Below are 22060 nucleotides of genomic sequence, written 5' to 3' on the forward strand. Positions count from 1 at the left end.
GATTAAAGGAGACTAAAGAGCCGTAACTAGATGCAGTGGGTTACATTCTGGATTTTTGTTATAAAGGACACTATTAGGACAACTAGAAAAATTTTGATTATGGACTGCGACATTAACTCCTTAGGGCTGCTGTTTAAAAATAAGTAAATATGGGCTTCCCTGGTGGCACAGTGGTTAAGAATCCGCCTGCCAATGCAGGGGACACGGGTTCGAGCCCTGGCCCAGGAAGATCCCACATGCCGCAGAGCAACTAAGCCTGTGCGCCACAACTACTGAGCCTGCGCTCTAGAGCTCGCGAGCCACAACTACTAAGCCCACGTGCCACAACTACTGAACCCCGCACGCCTAGAGCCCGTGCTCTGCAACAAGAGAAGCCAGCGCACCGCAACGAAGAGTAGCCCCCCGCTCGCCGCAACTAGAGAAAGCCCGCACACAGCAACGAAGACCCAACACAGCCAAAATAAATAAATAAATAAATATATTAAAAATAAATAAATTTTTTTAAAAAGGCTTAAAACAACAGAAATGTATTCTCTCACAGTAATGGAGGCCACAAGTCCAAAATCAAGGTGCCAGCGGGACCACGCTCCCTCTGAAACTCTGGATAGAATCTTTCTTGCCTCCTGCTAACTTCTGGTTGTGGCTGGCAATCCTTGGACTCCTTGGCTTGCAGCTGTGTCGCTCCCATCTCTGCCTCTATCGTCACATGGCATTTTCCTCTTCTTATCAGTACACCAGTCATACTGGATTAGGGCCCACCCTAATTCAGTATGACTTCATTTTAACTTGATTACGTCTGCAAAGACCCTATTTCCAAATAAGGTCACATTCACAGATACTGGGGATTAGAACTTTTGGGGGAAACACAATTCAACCTACAACAATTATCTATTAGATAACTGTGTCATAGTGATGTTAAAATTCCTGAATTTGATTGACTGTACTGTCGGTGTATAAGAAAATGTCCCTGATTTAGAAAATGTACACCGAAGTAATTAAGGGTGATGAGAATGATGTCTGCAACTAACTTTCAAGGTGGGGATGTGGGGAGGATACCCACACACATATACAAGAAAGGAATGACAAAATCAAATGTGGCAAAATGTTAGCAACTCTTCTGTAACTTTGAAATTATTTCCAAATAACAAGTTTTTCTAAAACCACACATGAAATAATACCTATGAATAAGCTTAACAACAAATGTTCAGAGTCTATATTAAAAAAAATAAAACTGTGGGATATAAAGAACCTTAATAAATGAAACAAACCATTTATTTTTAGATAATAAGATCCATTATTATAAAGGTGTCCATTCTTCCCTAAATAAATCTAAATAATTAACATTATCTAGATCAAAAGCACAATGTTCATATGGAAAAGTAAATGCATAAGAATAGCTGAGAAAATTTTTTTTTTTTTTTTTTTTTTTTTGCATTACGCGGGCCTCTCACTGTTGTGGCCTCTCCCGTTACGGAGCACAGGCTCCAGACGCGCAGGCTCAGTGGCCATGGCTCACGGGCCTAGCCGCTCCGGCGGCATGTCGGATCTTCCCGGACCAGGACACGAACCTGGGTCCCCTCCATCGGCAGGCGGACTCTCAACCACTGCGCCACCAGGGAAGCCCGAGAAATTTTTAAAAAAAGAAAAATGAGGAAATTTGTCCCACTAGTAATCACAACCTCATGGTTAAGAGTATAGGCTCTAGAGTCAGAGTTGGTGACAGTCCTAGCTTGTAACCTAAATAAATATAACTTCTCAAAACCTACTTCTTCACCTGTAAAAATAAAGATATTGAAAATACTTAACTCAATTGCTTGCTTTGGCAGCACATAAACTAAAATTTGAACGATACAGAGATTAGCATGGCCCCTGTGCAAGGACAGGCACATTTGTGAAGTGTTCCATATTTAAAGAAAGAAAATCCTTTCATTAAATAAGATGGCTACCGGTCAGAACATTTAAGCCAGATTTTAAAAAGAAAAAAGAATACCTAACTCTGGGTTTTGTGAGAAATGAATCAGGTAAAATATGTTAAAGTATTTACCACTGTGACTGGTGCACAGGTAATACTCAATACGCATTAGCTGCTGCTCCTGCTGTTGTTATCAGGGTCATGATCATCCTCATCATCAAGCTATGTGGTCCTGGCATAGTAATAAACAAGTAAATATCGGGAAAACAAAGAGTGCCCCAAAACAAGCCTGAGAGTAAAAGAATTTGTAAATGCTAAATGTGGCATTTTGAATCTGTGGTAAAAGGAGAGATTTAGATTTAATAAAGAGCATTGGTGAGCTCTATCATCTGAGGAAAGAAAAAAGGAATTGGATCCTTATCTTACAACATATATAAGTTTCAGAGTAAACAGCTAAATTATTTGTAACATAAAACAAAACAAAAACCTATAAATAGAATTTTTAAAATTATTGTCAACTGTGGAAAGTATTCTTAGAACACAAAATTCAGAAGTTACAAAAGGAAAATTACTTGTAATACTTTAAGATAAAAGAAAAACATTAAACAAAATAAAGACAAGCAGAGATATGAAGTGTTTGCAACATAAAGGATTAATATCCATTGTACACGAAGAATCTGTAAAAATCTATAAGAAAAAGACAACCCAAGAGCAAGATTGGCAATGGTTATGAGCAAGCACAGAAAAATGCACAGGAGACTTCAACTGAAAAAGCAAATAAAAATAACTCTGAGGTATCTTTGTTCATATATATAATAAAAATAAAACAATGTTCACAGATATTACGGGATAAACACACATGCTTATCCCATACTCCAGTTTAATTTTCCTTAAAAAAGAAAAATCCAGAAATACATAAAAAGAGCTTTAAACCTGTTAATATCCCTGACTCTGAATATCAAAAAGATAAAGCAAAGTCTATAGTGCCATTAGAAGACTTAATTACAGAAAGGGGAAAATAAAACAGACCAAAAAATAAATAAATTGGAAAAGGAATCACTGACCCTTGCTGTTAGAAGGAAACTAAGCTTTATCAGGTCCGACCACTCACCAACACAGGAAAGTACCACTGACAGATGATCTAGAGCCAGTATTTACTCAGACTACAAAGAGGTGGTTCAACAATTCAAGAAAGCACTGCTGGACAACTAACTGTTAAGAATTACTTCTCTGTAACATTCCAATTGTTTATAAATGGTAACTGTTTAATAAACTGTTACAGAATCTTGTCCAGATTTAAAGGCAACTTTCAGTGTCTGCATTTATTAAAATTCACCTTTTAAGGCATCATTTAATCATTTTTCTTTCTTTTTGAGATGTCTGTCTCTATGACTTCTTTTTTTTTTTTAATTTTGTTTTTATTTTTGGCTGCGTTGGGTCTTCGTTGCTGCACGCAGGCTTTCTCTGGTTGCGGCAAGCAGGGACTACTCTTCGTTGCAGTGCACGTGCTTCTCACTGCGGTGGCTTCTCTTTGTTGCAGAGCACGGGCTCTAGGCGTGCGGGCTTCAGTAGTTGCAGTACATGGGGTCAATAGCTGTGGCTCGCAGGCTCTAGAGCGCAGCTCAGTAGTTGTGGCGCACAGGCTTAGCTGCTCCGTGGCATGTGGGATCTTCCCAGACCAGGGATCAAACCTGTGTTCCCTGCACTGGCAGGCAGATTCTTAACCACTGTGTCACCAGGGAAGTCCACCATGATTTCTTTCTATTATCAGTGGGGTCCTGGGAATATCAGAAATGTCTTTTAGAACCTTCAGATGGAATTCTTCTGGACCTAGAAGCCTGAAATCAGTCAAAGCTAGATACCCTCTTACTATCTGCTATCTAGTTTCTTATACTTTTTTTCTAGCTTTTCCATTAATGAGCATCCTCTTGTTACAGAAGTTAGGAGATTAAAAAGAAGACGTGCTAGTTGTTTCTTATGATCTATCATTTCGACTTTCTGAAGTTGTGGATCTGTGGCTTCTTACTGCTGGCTGTGATTATCTCGAAGAATCGTCTACGTTGTCATTAGTTTTTCCCTCTTCTAAGCATCAATCATCCTAAAAATCCTATTCATCCTCTGACAACCTAAGAGGTTCTTGACTCTCTCTTCTACTTGACCTTTATTACGAGTTCCTCCTTCTGACTTAAGTTCTATTCATTAAAAAAAAAAAATCAAAAGCTAAGCCCCAGTAGGAGTGGCTTAAGGGGGTGGGGGGAAGGGGAAGTGTGAGGTGAGACTGGGGAAAGGGAGGTTTAGCTCCATCATAATTTCCACCTGCCACTATTCCCCACCAAATTCTTTGATACGGCTAATTACTGTCTTTTCTCAATCACTAAAAGTGCTATCTAAATGTATTTAGATAAAAGCCCCATTCTACTCTGACGCCCTTCCCTACCAGGGTGCTTCTCAAACTTTTCATATAAAAAAGCCTGGGAAATTCATTCCTTTAGGTGGTATATTGCCCACTACAATCTTAAACCATCACCGTCAGTTCGCTCCTGTACTAATATTGTTGCCCGAATTAAGAAAATACCATCTGTGCCCACACCTTTCAAATAAATATTCTAATCATGTTTATACAACTAGATAGTGTATTTCCATATACCTAACTCATTCAACTACTAGGTTACTTCCTGTTCCCTTCTGTGGTAGAGACAGCTACGTTTCCACTAAAAATGCCTTCTCCCCTTCTATGGTGTAAAGTTGTCACTGGAAGGTAGCTGCCCTGCCAAGGACTATTTGTCTCAGTTCTACCTACAACCAGATACAAGCATATGACTCAATCAGTGTATGGGGAACGGATGTGTGCTACAGTTTTTAAGAAGCATGGCTGCTAGAGATATAGTTAGAGACTATGATATAAAGAAAAGAAACCCACTTATTCTTACTTCTCCTTAACATTTACAAGTCACTGCTAAATCAAATCTCAGTTTCCTCATCAGACTCAAGTAGAGTGTTTATCTGAATTCATCCTGAGCATTAATGCCATTGTTTAGCACTGGGCCTGCCACTCCAAGGAGTCTTGAGGTTACTTGCTGCATGAGTTTTCAGTGAGAAGCTGGCTGCTGACACTCCTTTCTCCTATGCCCATGGCAAGCAAATATTGCCAGCGAACTGCTGTACTTGCCCATATTTTAAAACTATTTAATACGTGCCTACTATGTGCTGTTGTTCTAGATACTTGGGATAACTTCAGTAAACAAAATAAAGATCCTACCCTTGTGGAGCTTACCTAGTGGAAGCCATTCTAAGCTCATAGAGTTGGCACAACAGGGTATTTTATATATTTATTTTTTGGCTGCGCTGCGTGGCATGCGGGATTCTAGTTCCCCCAACCAGGGGGAACCCGTGCTCCCTGCAGTGGGAGCGTGGACTCTTCACCACTGGACCACTGGGGAGTCCCTAGCACAACAGTTTAAACCTATCTGCTAATCCTTATGTAGACTCAATAAACACAGGCAGTGATGGAACTGTTGGCAGTGATGTGTGGAGTTGTACTGCGGATATTCTATGTGGGATAATAATGCAACAAAATCAAGCTGTATTCCCATAGAAAACAATGCTCCAGCTTATAAGAGAGGACAAAGGGTACATTCTTAGATACAACGGAAGAAATAAAAGGAAGCCAAAGAAGAAAAGGCTTCTAAGGTGGTGAAGGAAATCACTGTCAATGGAACTTGACACAGTGGCAAAAGAGTAGCAAACAAAATTTCCATTTAGAGCTTTAGATGAGACTCTTCATGCAGAGAGTGAGGAATTCACGGAACAATAAGATTTAAAGGAACAAGCCAGGGCTTCCCTGGTGGTGCAGTGGTTAAGAATCCACCTGCCAATGCAGGGAACAAGGGTTTGAGCCCTGGTCCGGGAAGATCCCACATGCCACGGAGCAACTAGGCCCGTGCGCCACAACTACTGAGCCTGCGCGCCACAACTACTGAAGCCTGCACGCCTAGAGCCCGTGCTCTGCAACAAGAGAAGCCACCACAATGAGAAGCCTGCGCACCGCAACGAAGAGGAGTCCCCCGCTGGCCGCAACCAGAGAAAAGCCCGCGCGCAGCAACGAAGACCCAACGCAGCCAAAAAAATAAAAATTTTAAATAAATAAAAGAACAAGCCAATTTGGAAGAATTCTACTGGATTTCCTTAAGAAGGAAGTGCAGCTTTGAATGTTGGTAAGTCTGTACCAAGGTGCAGGAAACCACCATCCTACTGACAGAACAAATCAGAAAGTGTGCTCTCTTTCTGCAGCATGTGCCTGAAACATGATGGAGGACAATTTAGACAATACAGAGCTTCCATCTATTTCTACTAACTCATCTAGGAATAAATCATATAATTAGTAGAAAAGAAGGCAATATTGCACAGTAGAAGGAAAACTGATTTGACCATAAACTATATATATATATATATATATAAATATATATGGGGGGAGGCTGACTATATACATACAGACTATATATATACTTTACAAACCCAAACTTACAAATGAACCACATTTACTCCAGTTGAGTTAGAGTAATAACTCACTTCTGCATGCTCCTTTGCTCCTTTGATGAATTTTTTTCTTTTTGGCCACGCCACACAGCTTGTGGGAGCCTTGTGGGATCTTGGTTCCCCAACCAGGGATTGAACCCAGGCCCCCCAGAGTGAAAGCGTAGACTCCTAACCACTGGACTGCCAGGGAATTCCCTGATGAATTAAATTTAGATAGGAAAAAACTTGATTGGAAAAACATGCAAACACTGTCTCTGTAATGTGGGCTGTAGCTACAGTTTAGTTAGTTCAATAACCCAATTTTTTAGCTCATACAATAGTTGACCTCAACACCCATTATGAAAGATGCACCACAAAGCTAATTCCATTAAAAAGAAAAGTGTAAGTGTTGAAAATTCTCAGCCTGATACAAATGTACAGTTTAAGGAAGAAGGAAAAAGATAAAAAAATCTCCCTTTCCATCATTGCTCCTTATCCCTAAGGAAGGTGTCTTATAGGAAACAGTCTTGCTGTCAATTATTCAGTCACATCAACGAGTCATGTGACCTTAGCAAATTACATATACTTACTGGTCCTCAGTTTCTTTGTGTGTAGTAAAAGCCTATCTTATGCATGATTCCTCTGTGTTTTGGGAATGCCTTTTCAAAGATTTAAGTTAAACGTGAAAATGTATATGAATGTATAGCAAAGCATCTGACATAAAACAGGCTTTCTTGGGACTTCCCTGGTGGTCCAGTGGTAAAGAATCCGCCTTCCAATGCAGGGGACGGGGTTCGATCCCTGGTCGGGGAACTAAGATCCCACAAGCTGCAGGGCAACTAAGTCCCCACACCACAACTACTGAGCTCGCGCGCCTCAACGAGAGAGCCCATGTGCCGCAAACCACAGAGCCCACGTGCTCTAAAGCCCACACGCCACAACTAGAGCGAAGCCCACGTGCCAAAACGAAGAGCCCGCGCCACAATGAAAGATCCTGCATGCCGCAACTAAGACCCGATGCAGCCAAAAAATTGTTTAAAAGAAAATAAATAAAATCTAAAAATAAAAAATAAAACAGGTTTTCTTCCGTCTTTACCCAATACCTAACAGAAGGAGTGAATGGGTGGGAAAAAGAAAAAAGGACACAAAAAAGAAAATTATAAACTTCATACTACATCCACTTCTCATTTCTCCTCTTCTACTCCCCTCATTTTTGTTTCTCATTCCCAATCTTTTGACCTGTTTCCATTTCTCACACCGGATCAGGGTAGGAAGCAAGTTTCACAGTGCCTAGCAAGCAGGTGGGAGGAACTAGGGAAGCTTCTGTCCTTAAATTAAGCTCAGAGTCCTAGCATCCTAACATGGAGCTCATAACAGTGATTTTTAAATAGTGAAAAGCTGGGAAGGTGAGGACTGGCAAAGCTACAGGTTATCCACTGTATAATCAGAGCATTTAGTAGGCCAAGTATTTCATTTGCTCAAAGAGCTCAGCAAATTTAAAAAAAACACACAAAACTTAAAATCAATCAGAACATATTTACCACAGAAACACTGTTATATCTTTATGTTAGGTTTTTACAGGTAAACTCTAATGGGCTGCCCAGAAATCTAACCAAAAAGGCTAACCTTACAAAAAGAACTTTTTCTGGGAAAAATATACTGATTTTCCACCTTATAGTTTTAGTTTCTTTTCTTTTCCTTCCTTCTCTTTCTTTCTACAAAATCTATTATGCAAACCTTAAAAAGCTAACCATCTTCAAATGCCCATGCTTATTTTGTTCTAAATGTTAACTACATGTGTTAAAGAAAAATATCCTAAATAATTAGTCTCCGGTTCTATCAATTAAAAAAGATGTTTTAATTAATGTCAGAGGCTCTTTTCCCGATACAATGCAGCAAAGCTGTCATCCAGTCATGACTACCTGTTAACTGACATCACAACTATGTGCTTCAATGAATCATTCAGTCCTTTTCTAACTTTACTGCAAAATAAATCTGAAATGTTTTTTTAAAAGCCTTGCTTTCAAATGTGTTTTCTTATAGTAAAACCTCTGTACAGGTGTTGTGGAGCCTGTGTATGTGAGCCACACGTATCTGTAATGAACTAACATCTAGAAAAACATCAAGTCTTCCTGCCTAGAGAACTGAATCGGTTTACTTGAGGCTAAATCTATGTAGTACAAAGGGATTTATTAAAGCTTCAGATGTATCACAGCCTAACACCATCAAAAATCAGAGAAGTATTCTAATGGATTATCACACTAAAAAGATCAATCCAAAAAATTTATAACAGCCTCATAATTATAGCCAGTTCCACCCAACTGTGAATTCCTAGAAGGTAGCAGTCATGCTGCAATCATTTTTATAACATCAAAACTGGCATAGTATTTGTGGCACCACAGGTTTAATAAATGTCCACTTAATGAATGGAATACACTTTATTTGCCTGAGAAAGTCCAGGGTCAAGTCTGTGGGTCAGTTTTTTACCCTAACTTTTACTTACCTGATATCTAATTGTATTTCAAATTCTAGACTCTAAAACATTTCCTTAAAATTTTATCAATATAAAAACTTCAACTGCAGTAGAGCCACATATTTAAATAAGGCTGAAAGAATATTAGAAAACATCTGGCCCAACTGTACCCCCGTTTCAAATGGTGAAACTGAGGCCTATGAAGTTCAGTGAATTGACCAAGGCCACATAGCTCTTCACTGTCACAAGTGGAATTAAAATGCAGATGGTCTTCTACCTTTTAGTCTTGTCCTTATTACACCATGTTACCTTCTCTGCTCCTTTTCAAATGCCTGACTGCTGCTAATTAAAAAGTACCTATAATGTGAAAATACTAATTACATCAGAACAAATGTAAGAAATCAATAAACTTGGGACTTCCCTGGTGGCACAGTGGTTGAGAATCCACCTGCCAATGCAGGGGACACGGGTTCGAGCCCTGGTCCAGGAAGATCCCACATACCGCGGAGCAACTAAGCCCGTGCACAGTAACTACTGAGCCTGCGCTCTAGAGCCCACGAGCCACAACTCCTGTGCCCTCGCGCTGCAACTACTGAAGCCCACGTGCCTGGAGCCCATGCTCCGCAACAAGAGAAGCCAGCGCACCACAACGAAGAGTAGCCCCCACTCTCCACAACTGGAGAAAGCCCGCGCAGCAATGAAGACCCAATACAGACAAAAAAAACAAAAAACAAAAAACAAATCAATAAACTTGCCATGAAACAGTTTTAAGTATTAACTTATGAAGCAAAAGCCACCAATTTTCTCCACCCCACCCCAATTTCTACTTAACGCTAAGAAACTAAAAGTTACATTAAAAAATTAGAGAAGTGACTAGCCTCTGTAATCAGTTTAAGAAAACCTAAGGTCTACATATATTGTTAGGAACAGAGGCTGAAACCAGACAATCTTTAGGTTTCAGTGGTCAGTCTTTTCCTCCCAGTACTTCCTGCCTCCACCCCCACCAATAATTCAGCAGACATACCCTATGACCTATGCATTCTTTCACAGATTACATCAAGAAAACAAGGTTTTCTTTTTCTTTTTGTCCTTGGAATATACGAATATTATCACAATTATAATACTGTCACTAATACCATGATAGGATACCCCCCAAAAAAATTTTTTTTTAAATTTTTGGCTGCACTGCGTGGCACCAGGATCCCCGTTCTTCGACTAGAGATCGAAACTGCACCCCCTGCAATGGAAGCATGGAGTCTTAACCATTAGACCACCAGGGAAGTCCCCCAGATGTACTTTTTTTACAATCTAGGATCTTGGGCTTTCAACATTCACTAAAATAGTAAAAAAAACACTTATTTAAAATAAACCTTACTAGAAACTAGTATAACTTCAACTACAAAGAGTTTCCAGTTTATGTTAGAAATATCAAAATGACCTTTAAGTTCACATTTAAAGTTTAAACTTTTTAAACAGTTTTATAAAATCATTTTCTAGACCAAAACTTATGAGGGTTAAAGATCTAAAGAACTTGTTTTAACATCAGCTTCTGAAAAAGTACTACGCTACTTCTGTAAAATTTTACTACAGGTATACCTTAAAAACATGTTGTGTGTGGGGAAAGTCTGTGTATATAAACTCATATAAATATACACAGAACCACATCCCTGAATACAGCTCAAAAGGATTTATTCTATTAGGTACTGTTCTCAAAGATTCATAGAAAACAGTTCCTTGCCACAGCGAGTACTAGGTCAAGTATATCACAGTCATGGAAAGAAATAATTAGAATGCAAGGAGAAATGTGCTTTGATACCAGCGTTTTGTGGGAGCACAGCGAAGGGGGTCAACACACCAATGTCTTGTTAAGTATGTGCCACGATAACAATGTGTACTTGTTAATGTTCAAGTGTACACAGTCTTCCGTACTTCTTCCTTCCTTCTGGTTACACCAGTTTGAGAGCTACTTCTCCCAATACTCTCTATTCCCCATCCCAAATCAGCCAAATCCTGAACCACTAAATTCCAAAGCCAGAACTATCAAAAGGAATTGTCTAGATTTTCCAACGGTAGTGGTAAACGAGAGGACAAGATGCTGCTGCTCTTTGCTTGGCACACTGAGCAACATTTCAGAAGCAGCAAAATTTGCCTGCGGCCTCTTCCAGTCTGGGGCTTGCCATATAGAGCTGATGCTGTATCTGCGTTTGTTGATGTCCATCTTCTCACACCCCAGGAATAAAGAACAACAGGAAAAATAATCTAGGGTTCCTACTTGCAAAACTCCAGCAGTCACAGGGGATATGCCATGTGCAGCTAGTTCTAGAAATAATCCCTTTTGAAGGTCTTCCACTTACTGGAAAAAAAGCAGGGAGTCCAAAGAACATATCAGCTCTGCCACCCGCCAAGCAACAGTAACAGCAGCAGCACTTCGAAGAGACACGGGTTAAAGCGTATATGGTATACGCTTCAGAGAACCTGAAATCACATATATATTCAAATTAGGGAAACTGAAGGGCACTGCTGTCCCGGGTTGGGGGGCGGTGCGGGGGAGCAGAGGCATAGCTCAGCCCATCAGTAACCTCATTGTACATTATCCTGTACTCTGAAATTACAGGATTCCCTTTCTTTCCTGGAGTGAGCTTCAAGATCTTAAAGAATAACACCAGGTAAACCTAACCCAGACCAGGATGTGTTGCTATCAAGTCTGCTAGTTCCAAGACAACAGTGGCGCTGCTGCAGCCAACGATTCCTTGGCACACAGACACGTTAAAATGATCCTGGCAGCGGCACTGGCTCTTCTCTTTCACCCTCTGTTGTTACTCTAGCTCCTTTTGCTAAATCTGCCTCTGAGTATAGACAGGAGCTGGATGGTTCATAATCACCCAGCAGCTGTAGCTGAGCAATAGGCAGCCTAATTGTGGCGCCGGAGCAGCTGAGAGGAAGAAAAGAGAGACTGCATACCCTACCATAGCCACACAAACCGCCGCACACACTACCAATCAGATACCAGGGTACTTTAACAGGAACAGATGATTTCCCTTAAAGAAAAGCAGTTGTACCTCACTAGAGGAACTTGTATTTGTATTACAGACCTGTTTAAACGTGAACTGAAGGTGACCTAAGCCATGTAGCGTTCTGAACAATGAAGATTTTAACTAAAACTTCCTGTAAATATTCACACAACAAAGCCAGCACCACAAACATCACCTTTGAAACATAACTGAAAGTTCCTGTGATATAAGAACTTGGTACAGCCATGATCTCCTCTTCAGCTCTACATTACCACAATGCAAAGCAACCACACCAACAACTAACACAGCAAGCCATTACACAAAGCAAGTAAAGTAGCATAAGGCAGCGATTCACAGCATTTTGGAAACTCCAACACCATAATGTCATTTGAAACAAAACACCATTTCTTTAGGTGCTATACGGCACATCTTCATAAAGTCTGAGTAAATGACAACTTATTTTATGCTGAGAATTTTAAGACATCCTTAAGAATATCAAATCGCAGGCTGAAATTACCAATCTAAAGAATTATTGTTCCAGAAAACTGAAAATGGATGAAAGACTTATTACCTCGATGCCATAGTTAAATTTTGCGTCTTAACTGTCATGCTACCATAATCTTCTGAAAAATAGGGCATATTTTATATTTGATGATAGAACAGTGTTCCCTAGTTTAATAAACATATTTTGATTACCTACTATTTGTCATGTACAACATACAAAACTGAAGAGGATTTAAAGTTAGTTAAACCTGGTGTCTTTCCTCAAAATATTAACATAATTAACATATGTTATTCACCTGTGAAAGTAGTTACATACGCCAGCTGGTATTTCCCAGTTATGGTTTAATAGGTCTAATCCTGTTTGCAAAGGGCAGCCCAGCAGTATTCTAAAGTCAGCCACCAAATATTAAGTCCTTTAGCGAAACACCTTATACAGTGTAAAGTACATTACACACAGGCTTCTTTAAAAAGGAAATTTTAAAAGTTTCACATAAACTAAAACACAGACACAGAAAAGCAATCATGGCGTAATGAACTATACGCTTGAACTATACCACCATCAGGTTAAAGAACTTTGCCACCACTTCAGGAGCCAGGTCCCAATCACAGCCTCCTCCCTCCTCTTTTATCTTCACTTTTACAGAAATCACTTCCTTGCAGGTTTTTAAAAATTACATAGTTTTACCCCCCGAGTTTGCATTCCTAGATACCAGATCTTAATACTGCTCTTTAAAAATTTTTGACATTAGGCTTTTTTTAATATAATGCTAGTAGAAACTAATAATAAATAACGTCTACACTAAACAGACTCACTAAAGAGCTAAACATATTTATAAAGAAAAATTACATTAATAAATTATTTACTGCCTAAAAGGATGCAAATTTGAACTCTACATAAACAACTCTTAAAGCATGTGTCAGTAATATTTCATTTACACTGGGTCCTTGCTATCTTTTAGAATATTTATTCTTTTAACATTACATATCATGAAAGAGATTTATTTGCATAGATGTTGATTTTTCAGCTTGAGAATTCACTGATTCAAAAAAAAAAAACTTGAACCATGTGTTAATATTATACTTCAGCCATAAGACAAATTCCACCTATCCCAGAAGATAGGTCAAAGCTGTAATTTCACTTTCGGTTGAACAGAATGGAGTCAATTTTGTGGTTTATGAAGTCACCAAAAATGTACTGCAAAATTAAAGCTATTATAACATTATGGTGGTTACGGCAGAATACATATTTTAAGAGCCCTTTTATACTTTATCCTGGAAACATGAATGTGAACTGTCCTGTACTTAGATTCAGATCAAAGTCTTTTTTTTCAAATTTAGGACCCAATGAATTGTCAACCAGCATTCAAAATCTCCACTGAGGTTTAGCTAATGTCCAAAAATTAAAATACAATTACACTTCCTTTTCTTAAAACATCAACTATGGCAGGGGTCTAATATATTAATAAAGACAGAACAAAACATAAATAATGAAATATAACTTTCTTACAGAACTACAGATGAAAATCTTGTATGTGACACATACAAGGTCCTTGGCTTCTAATACAAGACACTCCTTCATTACCTGTCCATTCAAAATGTTTCCTGTCCACTGTGTGCCAACCATTGTGCTAGTTAATACATTAAATTTACCACACTTTGCCTTAAATGCCTATAGTCACATGTACCTATTTAGTAATATTTTCCTTAGTGTGTAATTTAACCACAGATAATTTAACAGGATGGTTTAAACACACTTAGAATTATCAACTTCACTTTGCCACTGCAATCCTGCAGTTGCAATGCACAAGTATACCACCATCATCTATGTGAACACACATTCCGGTGGGAACATATATACACATAATAAATGGCTTGAACATAAAGTTTGATTCCAGTGGAGACTCAGCTTTTCATTTCTCTAACAATTTATAAAGCGTCAGACCTTGTGTTATGCCGTGCCTGTTTTAATTAATGAAGCAGAAAATAATTCTACCAAATCCAAACCATGTTGGGTCCCACCCACTACAGAACAAAAACTAAAGCAGTTCCTACCCTACATCGGATTTGATTTTCTAAGAGCTTCTTAAAACAACGTTGCCCCATGCCCAATAAAGCAAAAGCTGGAAGCAATTATCAAGAAGAAAAACACACATTAAAACAAAATTTTCTGTAACACATGTGGACAGAGAACCGAACCAAATGGGAGGCGGAGCGTCATAACACTAAAAGTGCACGCTGAACAGCGTATTTCCCAACCCCCAACCCAAAACAAAGGAAAACTTTAACATGTTGCGGTTTTCAATCAAACCTAGCGCAGCGAGAGGCTCACCCGCTCGCCCCCCCCTCCCCCGCCCGCTCTCCCGGCACAGTTGCCACCCCGTGTCCGCCGACAGGCAGACCCCCGACCCCGGGGACGGGAAGGGGCCGCTGCTCCCGCCCCTTACTTCGGCCAAAAGAAACCTCGCCGACCCCTCGCCGGGCGGCCAGCACGACCTTACAGACGCGGGTGCGGGTGTCCCGGCACTCCCAGGACCTTGGGTCGGACTTGGGCGGGACCGGGAAGGAATGGACTGGGCGGAGACCGAGGCAGAGGGCGAGCAGGTAGCGCCGGGAAGGACACACGCCCGTCGGGCGAGCCGGGCCGGGGGAGGGGAGAAGTTTCTCCCAACTTCCCGACTCGGAGCCGGCGGGGAGCGGCGGCGCCTCCGGACGCAGGCAGGCGCCGGGCCTAGCGCTGCGGGGCCGGGGTCGGCCGCCTCCTGCTCCGCCCGCGGGGCCCCGAAGCGTCCTTACCTGCGCTCCAGCGGCGCTCGCATGAGTCGCCGCAGCGGCGGGGAAGGGTGGCGGGGAGGGGGCGGCGGGCGGAGGGGAGGCCCGTGGGGCCCTCTCCGTCCTCCACCTCCTCGTCCCGGGCGCCGAGGGGCAGCGACGACGGCACAGCCAGCCGGGGACTCGCTACTTCAGGAGGGAATTCCCGGGCTCCCCAACACCGCGGCCTCACGCTCCACCTCCTCCCCGCGCGGTGCCCGCCCTCACTCCCGGCCCCGCCCCCCCGTGTAGGGGCGGGGGCGGGCTACCTGCGCGCGCGCCCGCCCGCTCACCGGAACTCGCGCCGCGCCCGACCGGGCTCCCGCGACCTCGCCTTCCGACGCCGGCGCGCGCCCCCTCGGGTTGCGGGCCGCACTCCAGCTGTCCCGGTCGGCGGCGAGATCGAGTCACTAATCCCGACCCAACATGGCGGCGGGGTCTGGGGCGGATTCCCGAGGCGGCGCAGGCTGAGGGGGCGTGAGGAGGAGGCGCTTCTCCACACGGAAAGCAGGCCCACAGCGCCCCCTCCCCACGCGCGGAACCTGCGGCTCGGCTGCCGCGGAAGATAGGGTGGGGTGCCTCGGCCTTTTTCCTTTCCCCTCGCCCCGCTCTCTGTAGTGCCGAGGGCTTTGTTTTCGTGGGGGAGTATAGGAGTTTGGGGGGTTGGCTGTTTGCTCTTCAGTACTATGCTTCCGCACCCTTTGTCGTGGATAGTAAAATCTCAGCCCAGCCAGGGGGGTGTTACTAACACCCTCATCACCAGCCTGATCACCGTCCAGAAACGCTCGCGTCTGGCCTCCTTCCGATCCAGGGATCCTGTCCCAGCCCCAGGAGCTTCCTGTTGACTGTAGGTCGAACCAGCCTTGCCGGGAGAGGGAACCGAAGCCGAGTTTTGTTGGCGACTCGCCCAGTAATGGTGGCCTTGGCTTGTCTTGGGACAGCGTGTTCTTAGGCGATGCTGGCAACGTCCCAGAGGAGGAACTGGGGCAGGTATTATTGTCCCGTTTGACAGCTGTGGAAACTGAGGCTGCCACCCCAATGAACGTGGAGCAGCCACAGCTAGAATCCTGCTCATCTGAATCCAAGCACCTTTCCTACTGGCCTTGCAGCCAGCCGCTGAAGCAGAAGGAAGAGGGTCCAGAAGGTCCAGAAGGACCTGGGAAAAAATGAGGATCTGCCAGTGTCCAGAAGGGCTGAATATTGAGTGTCTTCTGCTGAAATCACTTCTGCCCTGACAGACTCTCAGATTAACTTCCTCTTCGTATTTCCTCTTTGGTGGGGTTATCAGAACTATTAATGTTGGGACTGTTGGTTTCCTTTGTGGTTTTTAGCGAAATTCAGAATCATCTTCGACAAATACGAAATGGTACAATCATATGTGCCAGTATTCGGGTATTCTAGAAACTTAGGAAATGCATATAAGGGTTTGAAAAAAATTTTTTTTCAGCTCACTGAATGAGCCAAAGATAGGCATAGGCATTCACATTAACTAAACGGTAACATCGTGCTTCATATGATTTAGCTGCTAAAACTTCATTTGCCCTTGACTGTCTTGGTTATTAAAATTTTCATGTAAATTTATATTTAGCTTTTTTTTAAACTAGAAAATAAATTCCTTGAGCTGCTACTTTTCTAAACTTCTGTGTAAAATAGAGATAGTATTTTTTGTCCTAAACTCTCAGCCTCAAAAAAATCAACTCAAAAATACTAGTTTACTCCAGTTCAAGGGATGAAGTGGCTTTGAAGATGTTCTGTATGGAGTTTTAAAGATGGGAGAGGGTGTCAAAATCCTACATGTTTTGTTATACTCATTTATCTTCACTTTTCTTCCCTTAACCCTCATTTTAATTCTTTTTATTACTTCATTCCCTGTTTTCTCTTTTGGAATATTTGTCTAACAACATCAAGCTTCAGTCTGTAAATATTCTGGAGATTTTTCAATCTGGAGTCTCACTTATTTCCAAGCGTATTTAAAACAAACGGGACAAAGAGAATCTCTAAAGCCTCACTGAGTTTGGTATAATAGAAATTGCTTTCAAGTGAAAATCTGTTCATTTGTGAAAAGGACAAATGAAGAAGCACACCCCTGTGTCCCTCCCACACAGCAGGGACGTCTGGTATGTATGGGTTAAGGAGTGATAAGGAACCTAAATCATGGAATCCCTGGGCGAGTCTGCTGGATGAAAAAGCTAGGGGAAAGCTTGAAATAAATTAATGAAATAGGTTAAGTCCCTACAAGAGTGAAACACATTGTTTATTTAAGTTTATTAATGCTTACAATTATCTGACTGGTGGAAAGTCTGAAGGATTTGGAGTTTCCTTGGGGCCCACTCCCTCTCACCCTGGATGTGATTTTGCCAGGAAGTGGTTGTGTGTGGAATAAACCTCTCCCGCCTGTGTCAGTCATCTGCTGCTGTTGCTGCTTGCATCACTGAGGCTGTGATGATGATTTTCTCTTCCTGGTAACTAGAGAGCCTGCAGTCCTACACAGGGTGCAGGCACTGGTCTCTGCTCTTTAATGACTATCCTCACTATTCCCCCCCAAATGCCTTCCACCATAACCATTCAAAGCTTGGATCTCCTTAAGTCACGGTGCCTCGGGTTATCTACACCACCTCAGCCTTGCCTCCTCCACCTGGCCAATTAGGGCAAATATGAGGGGCCCTCTAAGCAAAGATAGGGAAAATCGAGCAAAAGGCAAGTATCCATCCTTGAATGTTAGGCTTGTTGTGCCAAGCTCTGTGGCGAGATGCCATACAATTTCTGATGCTTTCATTACCTCCAGGACTGGTGCTCACCTGGGCAAGGTCTGTCTAAGAGAAGCACTCCACTGGATGTGTAAGGACACCTCCTACAATGAATAGATACAAGAAACGGCGATCTTATGTGAGCTGCAGCAAATCCAGCCCATCGTTTTGCCCTGTTTTGTTGCTCTCTCCAGTGTCTAACTTATTGCCTGCCTGGTCTACAATCTTAGATTTCCACCCTGTGCCTGGTGTGCCTCCCCAGCTCCGGGACTATTTGTTGGAAATCTAGTCTTTGCTGTTGGAATCTACTTGGGCGTCATCTAGGTTTATTTTTCTGACTTCCGTTCTTCCTAGTTCTCCTGTAGTTTTGTCCCAGGCCTGTTATACCTAGCGAAGTCCCTACCAGTGTCAGCAGCTCTAGCTCCCCGGGTACCACTCTGCCTGTTCCTAGATAGCCTTTGCCATCACTTCAGACTTTCTTGCTCTCAACTTGGTTCATCACTCTGTTCTGTGACAGCAGTTTCTAAGCTGGATGGCACTTGGCATCTTCTCACATGCTGTCCACCTTGCAGAATATAGCATGCAGTGGACACCTTTTGAGGGTGTCTGTTTAACCCAAGGTCCTCTACTCTGAGAACCAGTCCTCTCCCAATAGCCGGAGTGTAGCCCTTTGATCTGAGTACCCCCTACTTTCAGGCTCCAGCTTGGAATTTTGAGGGAGTGACACAAAGGTGACTCAGAGGTTATTCATGATGGTGTGGTGGAGTTCAGGGTCCAGTGGCATAAGGTGAGTGTCCAGGGGTAGGGAGGGCCCAGGAGCAGCAAGTGTCCAGTGCTGCTGGTGCCTGCATCCTAAGCAGACCATCCCTATGGCAGGACCTGGACTCTGCCCCACCTCCCTTGGTTCTTGCCTGAGCCTGCTCCACCAATCCTCCTGTTCATTCTCTGAACTTCCAAAATTAAATTCTCTTTCTGCTTAAATTAAGTACAGACCTTCTGTTCTTTGCAAATAAGAGCCACTGTTAGTTTCTGCTACTTACTCATACTGCTGACAGTAAACTCAAGTGCTGTGAGGGCAGCACCTCCTGCCCCCTGCACACAGTGGGGGTGGGTGAGGGCTGGGGGGAGCTCGTTTTCAGGGAGAGGATGAAGCAGATGCATAGTGAGAAGTTTTTCCGGGGATAAGAGCTTGTAGGACCCCAATGCCAACTCTAGTTGCCTTGAGCCACATGTAAGACCCCAAGAGTAGAACATAGCTGGCAAATCAGTCCCTCCTCCAGCTGCCAGGGGCAGTCATTTTTTTTTAAATTTTTTATTTATTTTTGGCTGTGTTGGGTCTTCGTTGCAGTGTGCGGGCTTCTCATTGCAGTGGCTTCTCTTGTTGTGGAGCACGGGCTCTAGGTGTGCAGGCTTCAGTAGTTGCAGCACGCGGGCTCAGTAGTTGTGCCTCACGGGCTCTAGAGCGCAGGCTCAGTAGTTGTGGCGCATGGGCTTAGTTGCTCCGAGGCATGTGGGATCTTCCCAGACCAGGGATCGAACCTGTGTCCCCTGCATTGGCAGGTGGATTCTTAACCACTATGCCACCAGGGAAGTCCAGTCATTGCTTTTACATCACAGCAGGCATCTACCCTTTCTCCCAGAGCACTACCTCCATCTTCAAAATCCTTCTCAACACAACGATTCAGGCAGCAAACACCTGAAATTGATGTTAGATATTGCAACCCATTTGATACCTCTGCCCTATAGGCTTATAATTTCCTCCCAAAATCTATATGTGCAAGTCCTGTAGCCATTCCCAAGTGTTTGACCTGATACATTAAGCTGATGTGTGGTCAGTGTCTCTGACAGTGAGTATAAACACGACCGAAATTGCTACCAGATTGCTACTTCCTGGAAATCTTTACAAATGGGTTATAAAAAGTAGAACATAACTTTGCTTAAAGGCAAGAAGTTAGAATGTTTACCTACATCAAAGGTTTAGAAAAGAAACTATACATCAGTCATGCTCTTATCTCTTAAATTAACTAACATCAGATCATGAAACATAAAGGACTGGAATCAGGGAACTCTTTTTTATTAGATATTTTGCAAGCTAACACTGGTTGGGGTTTAAAAATATGTTTGGAATGAATCTATGTCTTTGAAAAACTCTTTTAACATTGTTTTAAAGCTATGCTTTCTTTTTGTACTTTCAGTGGTATAGATCATTATTTTTTGCATTGTGTCTGAGCAATTAAAATCTGACAAGATCGTATTATATGATGTACACCATAACGCACTTTTAATTCTTTAGCAAAGTGTATTTACGCTTCTTTTACTTGTATATGAAGAAGGCTTTTGAGTACTTGAAATAGCTACTTAATTGCTCTTCTTTCTAGGGGAATATCTTACATAACAAATATCTAACATAAGATCTATGCTTTGATGAAATGTCTTAGGTCATGTGAATGAATTAATGTGACTGCAACACCGATACCAGGGTTGTAAAAACCATGGCTGTCTCTTATTGAGCCCTTACCATATGCCAGGTGCTTTACCTGAGTCATTCACTGAATCCTCATAATCACTCTGGAGGTTAGTAGTATTATTCCCATTTGCAGATTGGATCCCATTGCAGAAAAGAAATTATTTCTTAAATGTATTTCAATGACTATGTAAAACAGCGTTTGTTTCTCCAAATTCTAAAATAATTAAAATTGGTAAACTGCCTTTATAATTAGGAAACATAAATAAGAAATGTGGGATTCTACAAATTTCATAGGAAATTCTTTAATGTATAATCTTGTATCTCTAAGAAAGGGTTGGGGACAAACTTAAAAGATGCATGAGAGGGCTTCCCTGGTGGCGCAGTTGTTGAGAGTCCGCCTGCCGATGCAGGGGACACGGGTTCGTGCCCCGGTCCGGGAAGATCCCACATGCCGCGGAGCGGCTGGGCCCGTGAGCCATGGCCGCTGAGCCTGAGCATCCAGAGCCTGTGCTCTGCAACAGGAGAGGCCGCAACAGTGAGAGGCCTGCGTACCGCAAAAAAAAAAAAAAAAAGAGAGATCTTATGCCTTTATTAACTTGAAGGATTGGAAAATTAATGGCAGTATACTTTCTTTGTATTGAAATTCAACAAATTAAATATTAATAGATTTTCAAAGATTTTATGTGGACTTTTTTTTCAGGGAAAAAGGAATTAATATCCTACCACATTTAATGTTAAAATACATAGTTTTCAAAAAAAATACATAGTTTTCTTTAGGATATTCATTGGAGACTAATACAATCAGTTTTTACACTTCATACCTAATTTAATTTAAAAAAATTTTTTGTTTTGCATAAAAGAGCTAGCCACTTTTTTTAAATTATCTTTTAGCTTTATTGTTATTATCATTTTCATTTCTTTATAGTGGACTACTCTACAACCATTTCAAATTTTTGAGCCCTGAGTTCTGGTCATTAATTCCTGTGGGCCTATGTCCTTCTGAATATTTGAAAGCATGTTTACTAAAGAATCAACAGCCATGCACTGAAGAATCAAAGAGTGTACAATGACTCACACTAAAGAGGATGCTATTTAAATAATCCAAATGTGACTAACTTCAAAGTAGAGATTTTTTTTTTTGGACACCTGGTAATTTTGGCATAAAATAGAAAATTGGCACTCATGCTCATTTCACGTAAAATTAATTCCAACAAGTTAAAATAGAAGCAGAGCTGGAGACCAAGGAATGGATGTTTTGTTTTGAAAACCAGACTGGAAATTCTGTTTATATTATAGTAAGGCCCTTTTAAAATTTATTTGAACTTGTGCTCAGGAAAATATTTAGATTTTCCTTAGCCCTCTTAAGGACCTATTGTCTAGTTGTGGATTTTATTTGAAAACCTTGAAACAGAAAAAAAAAAATTCCTCCTTTTGTCAAAGTCTCCAAGCCTCACATATTCTCTTTAAAAATCACCAGTCTCATTTCCTTTGAGATGATGAGCTATACATCCAAAGAACAAAGCATTTCCTGAGTCTGTTTAGAGTACATAGGATTAGTTCCTAAGTGTTTGTCATGTACCCTCAAGAACCTGGTAGAAAGTAAAAAACAAAACAAGAAAGCCA

The 22060-nt window shown here is 41.8% G+C and overlaps 1 protein-coding gene across 6 annotated transcripts in view; it reads right to left on the reverse strand.

Annotated features, from left to right (window-relative positions):
* YES1 (YES proto-oncogene 1, Src family tyrosine kinase) overlaps positions 1 to 15895 on the reverse strand; it is a 76161-nt gene extending 60266 nt beyond the window's left edge. Inside the window, exon 1 of one of the 6 annotated variants that reach the window (XM_079942770.1) lies at positions 15517 to 15895. The gene's annotated coding sequence lies outside the window, so the exon portion shown is untranslated. Of the gene's footprint in view, positions 1 to 2976; positions 2997 to 3023; positions 3034 to 11254; positions 11275 to 14859; positions 15168 to 15208; positions 15440 to 15516 lie in introns of those variants that run through there. The other 5 variants (XM_079942772.1, XM_079942771.1, XM_079942769.1 and 2 more) reach the window with 5 other exon arrangements.
* Positions 15896 to 22060: the final 6165 nt, after the last annotated feature.

This window comes from Stenella coeruleoalba, assembly GCF_951394435.1.
Source record: "Stenella coeruleoalba genome assembly, chromosome: 14".
Classification (NCBI taxonomy): Eukaryota; Metazoa; Chordata; class Mammalia; order Artiodactyla; family Delphinidae; genus Stenella; species Stenella coeruleoalba.